At 44.9% G+C, this 5,297-nt stretch overlaps 1 protein-coding gene and 1 long non-coding RNA gene across 3 annotated transcripts in view; one reads left to right on the top strand and one right to left on the bottom strand.

The window, feature by feature from the left end:
• Nucleotides 1-5,297, bottom strand: part of NRROS (negative regulator of reactive oxygen species) — a 25,035-nt gene that overhangs the window by 16,458 nt on the left and 3,280 nt on the right. The gene's annotated exons all lie outside the window — the stretch shown is intronic.
• LOC119469183 overlaps nt 1-5,297 on the top strand; it is a 26,564-nt gene extending 21,267 nt beyond the window's left edge. For both annotated transcript variants that reach the window (XR_005198015.1, XR_005198005.1), the window contains exon 3: nt 4,741-5,297. This is a non-coding gene — a long non-coding RNA (uncharacterized LOC119469183). The remainder of the gene's footprint in view (nt 1-4,740) is intronic.

Raw genomic sequence — 5,297 nt, 5'->3', positions numbered from 1 at the left:
GTCACCCAGGCTGGAGTGCAGTGGTACGATCTTGGCTCACTGCGACCTCTGCCTCCCATGTTCAAGCGATTCTCCTGCCTTAGCCTCCCAAGTAGCTGGGATCACAGGTGCACACCACCAGGCCTGGCTAATTTTTGTATTTTTAGTAGAGACAGGGTTTCACCATGTTGGACAGACTGGTCTCGCACTCCTGACCTCAGGTGATCCACCCTCCTTGGCCTCCCAAATTGCTGGGATTATAGACGTGAGCCACTGCGCCTGGCCTCATGGTGCATTTCAAAGTACATTGCAGTAATTGATGTACTTTCCCCTAAATATTTCAGAATGCATATCGAGTGATTTAACTTTTTTTTTTTTTTTTTTTTTGAGACAGAGTCTCACTCTGTGACCCAGGCTGCAGTGCAGTGGCACTACAATCTCCACCTCTGGGGTTCAAGCGATTCTCCTTTCTCAGCCTCCCAAGTAGCTGAGATTATCCTGCCTTAGCTTCCCAAGTAGCTGAGATTACACCATCACGTCCAGCTGATTTATGTATTTTTAGTAGAGTCAGGGCTTCACCATGTTGGCCAGGCTGGTCTTGAACTCTTGACCTCAAGTGATCCACCCACCTTGGCCTCCCAAAGCGCTGGGATTACAGGCAGGAGCCACTTCGCCCAGCCTGTGATTTAACTTTTTAAAAAAGTTTCTACTTTGTCAATATTCTGGGTCAATTTAATTGAAGAGCATCCTGAGATTACAAAGTTTGACATTTTATTTGGGGAAATAATGTTTATATGTTGTTAAAGAAATTGTCTGCAATAGCAGCAAAGAAAAAAAAGATGTGATAGACTCTGCCTTAGTGTGCTCCGCTGAAGTCAGACGGAAAGCAGCTCACAGTCAAGAGTGAATGACTTCTATCCGCCTTAATGCACTGCTCTTCAATAGGTGTTTATATGTGTGATGATGAAAAATAATACCGTTTTCATGGTGTCATTTCCAGATTGTAAAGGAGATTATTTTGTCCTTTCCATATTCCCTCAAATAATACTGGCAAGCTGTTCTTAGCTGATTTTTCTTTCTCTAGAACTTACTTGAATTCACAAAAGAATAGGAATAATGTGAGTTTTATAAATTCCCTTCCTAAAATACAAAAATAATGTTTAGGAAATTCTTGGATAAAGCCAAGATAATTGAATTATAACTTAATGCTATTGGCCAGTAACAATAATAGCACTTGAGGTTGCAAAGGCTTCTTATAGACAAATGATCTCATGTAATATTTGCAATAATTCCATGTAGTAGGCATTGTATTTTCTTTTTTTTTTTTGGAGACAGAGTCTCACTCTGTTGTCCAGGCTGGAGTGCAGTGGCTCGAACTCAGCTCACTGTAAACTCTGCCCCCTGGGTTCAAGTGATTCTCCTGACTCAGCCTCCCAAGTAGCTGGGATTACAGGAATGCACCACCACACCTGGCTAATTTTTGTATTTTTAGTAGAGATGGGATTTCACTATGTTGGCCAGGCTGGTCTCAAACTCCTGACCTCAGGTGATCCACCTGCCTCAGCCTCCCAAAGTGCTGGGATTACAGGTGTGAGCCACTGCACCCGGTGTTCATTTTTTATTGCGATAAAATATACATAAAATTTGCCATCTTAACCTATTTTAAATGTGCAATTCAATGACATCAAGTTGAGTCACATTGTTGTGCAACTAACTTTTCCATAAACCCAAACTAAAACTCTATCTATCAAAGAATAACTTCCCACTTCCCCCCTCTGGTAACCACTATTCTTTCTTTCTCTATGAATTTGCCTGTTCCAAGTACTCATATAAGTAGAATCATGCAGTATTTGTCCTTTTAGCTTGTTTTACTTAACTAATGTTTTCAAGGCTTATCCATATAATAGCATGTATCAGAATTTCATTCCTTTGTAAAGTGGAATAACATTCCATTGTATATATTTATGTGTGTGTATATATATACATACACTATATTCATCTATTGATAGACATTTAGATAGATATTTTGACTAATGTGAATAAATCCAGTGTATACACATCTGTGTGATTCCCTGCTTACTATTTCCATTTTACAGATAAGAAATCCAAGACTCAAAAAAGCCAAAGTGGGCCGGGCACGGTGGCTCACGCCTGTAATCCCAGCACTTTGGGAGGCCAAGGTGGGTGGATCATGGCGAGGTCAGGAGTTCCAGACCAGCCTAGCCAGCACAGTGAAACCCTATCTCTACTAAAAATACAAAAATTAGCTGGGTGTGCTGGCACATGCCTGTAATCCCAGCTACTTGGGAGGCTGAGGTGGAGAAATGCTTGAACCCAGCAGATGGAGGCTGCAGTGAGTCGAGATCGTGCCATTGTACTCCAGCCTGGGCAAAGAAGTGAGACTCCATCTCAAAAATAAAAGCCAAAGTGAATTGCTCAAATCACATAACTTGTATTTAGTGAAGCCAAAACTAGAACTGAGCTTAGGCCCAGGCAGGAGGTGCTAAACGTGCATCTTCCTGGAAAGAGTGTGTCAAGTGAATGTTCACTGGAGGTGCAGGTATGTATTTGTTGGTAAACAGCCATCCCATGAGCCCCCACTCCAGCTGCCTGGACCCCCTCTTGGAACTCCCAGGGCCCCCATCATGATCCAAGAACCAAGAAGGTGACAGCTGATCCAGCAGAGTCCCTCAGGGCCCCGGTGTTGATGACAGTGTCTATGCTGACGGTCAGTGCCCATGCCACGTGGTGCCTGATATTCTGAACAGCGCCCCTGAGTATGTCATGGCACCATGGCCTTCTGTGGAGACGAAATAAGATAGGGGCTGTCAGAGGCCTTCAAAAGGAGCCAGAGACGGCCGGGCACGGTGGCTCACGCCTGTAATCCCAGCACTTTGGGAGACCAAGGTGGGCGGATCATGACGAGGTCAGGAGTTCAAGACCAGCCTAACCAGCACAGCGAAACCTGTCTCTACTAAAAAAAAAAAAATAATACAAAAAATTAGCCAGGCATGGTGGTATGCACCAGTAATCCCAGCTACTCGGGAGGCTGAGGCAGGAGAATTGCTTGAACCTGAGGGGCGGAGATTGCAGTGAGCCGAGATTGCACTACTGCACTCCAGCCTAGGTGACAGAGCGAGACGCCATCTCAAAACAAAACAAAAAACAAAACAAAATGGAGCCAGAGAGCCTAGAAGAAAACAGTATGTGGAAAAAGATGAGAAGCCAAATGGAAGCATCAGGAGCTAAGGAAGGGTCCAATATCCTAGAACAAGAGAAAGGCCATTGAGGGAGGCCCATGAGGAGGTCTCAGGGTGCCAGGCTGCATGGTGACAGGGAGACCACTAACTTGCTGAAGTTGAAGGAGGTGGTCCAGGGCCAGGCAGGACCCTGGACTTCAGGGTCCCCACTGACCTTGCAGGCCGAGGGAAAGGGCTCAGCCTTGGTGCCTGGTGGAACCACAGAGGGAAGACACTGGAAGGGCAGAAGAGACCTCATGAGATCAAGACTGTACCAGGAGAGGAGTGAATGACAGTAGGGAGGATCGGCAGGAGTCCGTGTCCAGTTGACATCTGAAATGGAGTGACATGAGCTTAGGAGAACATGATATGTACCCCAGGGTGAGCCCCTGCCAGGGACTGTGGGTGCAGAGCTGCCTCAGACACTAAGGTCCTGCTTGAGAACAGACAGGTGAAAAGATGGAGCCTTCGGTGCTAACTCCTGATCCTTCTCTTTCCTCCTGATCCTTCTCTTTCTTAGAGGTGGCAGCAGAAAGTTTCTTGGTACACATGGCACAGCACCTGACTTAGGCAACCTTTTGGGTTGGGACTGGAAGAAGAGAGTCCCTGTGACCTCACCAGGCTTTGTGGCCGAATTGAACCCATCCAGTACCAGCCTGCTCCTCACGCCCACCTCATGGGTGAGGACCATGACCGGGTTCCACTTCCTTCTTTCTTCACTCTGTTAAGTCTGAAATCCCTCCGGCATTAAAGCGAGAAAAGACACATGTGTTTGGTCTCAGCGCCTGACTCTATTTGTTCTGGAAATTGGTTGATTTCACCTACTCACATTCATTTCTTCTTCTGGTAACAACTCCTCAATTCCCCTTTGAGGAAACCACCCCTTTCTTTATTTTTCTTTAGAAAATGTTCAGTTGTAGTAAAATACATAAAACATGAAAGCGATCATCTTTTTTTTTTTTTTTGAGATGGAGTCTCGCTCTGTTGCCCGGGAGTACAATGGTGCAATCTTGGCTCACTGCAGCCTCAGCCCCCAGGGTTCAAGTGATTCTCCTGCTTCAGCCTCCTGAGTTGCTGGGATTACAGGTGCACACCACCATGCCCAGCTAATTTTTGTATTTTTAGTAGAGGCAGGGTCTCACCATGTTGGCCAGGCTGGTCTTGAACTCCTGGCCTCAGGTGATCTGCCTGCCTCAGCATCCCAAAGTGCTGGGATTATATGCGTGAGCTACTGTGCCTGGCTGAAAGTGATCATCTTAACCACTTTTAAGAGTACAATTCAATAGTAGTAAATACACTTACGCTGTTGTGCAACCAACCCCCTTCCTTTCTTAAAAAGTCTGTGTGTGTTTGGGTCTGATCTCAACTCCTGGTTTCAGCGTGGGGCCTATGAACAAGGCTGGTCCTATGAGAGCATGCCGTTTTCCTAACACAGGCTCATCATAAAAGCCATGCCCATGAGAATCAATCTAAGGGCAGTTGCTAGAACTCATGGAAAGGAGCCTTGCTCTTTCTGTTTCAGATGCCAAGCCAGTGGGAATATAGTTGGAGCTGCAGGCAGCCGTCTTTGCCACCAGCTCCAGGACTTGCCTGGCAATGAGACCCACAGAAAGGAAGGCAAAGCTGAGAAATGAAGGTAGATGGATTCCTGGCAAAGTTGTTTGAGCATTTGGACTCAGCCATGCCTGAAACTATTGCCCATACACTTTTCAGTTATTTGAAACAATAAAAATAAATTCTCTTTTTTTGCTGAAGCCAATTTGACGTGTTTTTTTTTTTTTTTTTTTTTTTTGCAACCAAACCAATCTCTCTAAGAATTTGAATATCTAAGAATTGGGTTTATTGTTGCATGTGAGGCTTATAAGATCCAAGCATCAATGTCCTTTTTCCTTCACCTCACCTCTCTGAGCTTTCAGAAATTGTCACCTAACCTAGGCCAGAGCCCCATCACAGACTGAGCACACGACATTTGTTTCATGATGAAGTTGAGAAAAATGGTTTTGGAGGAAAGTGAAAGGCAAAAAAAAAAAAAAAAAAAAAAAAAAAAATGCTTGTCACTGATGTGCAATGACACATTAA

This window comes from Cebus imitator, unplaced genomic scaffold, assembly GCF_001604975.1.
Source record: "Cebus imitator isolate Cc_AM_T3 unplaced genomic scaffold, Cebus_imitator-1.0 Scaffold0, whole genome shotgun sequence".
Lineage (NCBI taxonomy): Eukaryota > Metazoa > Chordata > Mammalia > Primates > Cebidae > Cebus > Cebus imitator.
The sequence above is the reverse complement of the archived record's forward strand: the minus strand, read 5'-3'. Positions and strand labels throughout refer to the sequence as shown.